This window comes from Mandrillus leucophaeus, unplaced genomic scaffold (assembly GCF_000951045.1).
Source record: "Mandrillus leucophaeus isolate KB7577 unplaced genomic scaffold, Mleu.le_1.0 Scaffold1106, whole genome shotgun sequence".
In the NCBI taxonomy this organism is placed as follows: domain Eukaryota; kingdom Metazoa; phylum Chordata; class Mammalia; order Primates; family Cercopithecidae; genus Mandrillus; species Mandrillus leucophaeus.
Window position 1 is genome coordinate 25,335 of NW_012099277.1, and position 750 is coordinate 26,084.

The window sequence follows — 750 nt, forward strand, 5'->3', positions numbered from 1 at the left end:
GAATACGGAGTGCTTTTTCCATTGCTTATTTTTGTTGACTTTGTCAAAGATCAGATGGCTGTAGGTGTGTGGTTTTATTTGTGGGTTCTCTATTCCGTTCCATTGGTCTGTGTGTCCGTTTTTGATGACTGCTATGATGTTTGGTTACTGTAGCCTTGTAATATTGTATGAAGTCGGGTAATGTAATGCCTCAGACTTTATTCTTTTTGCTGAAGATTGCTTTTACTATTGGGACACTTTTTTTTGGTTCCATATGAATTTTAGAATAGCTTTTTTCTAATTTTGTAAAAAATAACATTGGTAGTTTCATAGAAATAGTCTTGACTCTTTAGATTGTTTAGGGTAGTACGGCTATTTTTATGACATTGATTCTTTTCTTTTTTGAGACGGAGTTTCACTCTTGTTGCCCAGGCTGGAATGCAGTGGCGTGATCTTGGCTAACTGCAACCTCCACCTCCTGGATTCAAGTGATTCTCCTGCCTCAGCCTCCCGAGTAGCTGGAATTACAGGCATGCACCACTATGCCTGGCTAATTTTGTATTTTTGTATTTATATATATTGTGTGTGTGTATATATACACACACTATATATATACACACTATATATACACTATATATAGTGTGTGTATATATACTATATATATTTTTTGTGTATATATACATACATACTATATATATACACAAAAAATATATATATATTTTTTTAGTAGAGATGGCTTTCTCCATGTTGGTCAGGCTGGTTTCCAATTCC

At 34.4% G+C, this 750-nt stretch overlaps 1 protein-coding gene across 1 annotated transcript in view; it reads left to right on the plus strand.

Annotated features, from left to right (window-relative positions):
• Nucleotides 1–750, plus strand: part of VWDE (von Willebrand factor D and EGF domains) — an 88,755-nt gene that overhangs the window by 9,809 nt on the left and 78,196 nt on the right. The gene's annotated exons all lie outside the window — the stretch shown is intronic.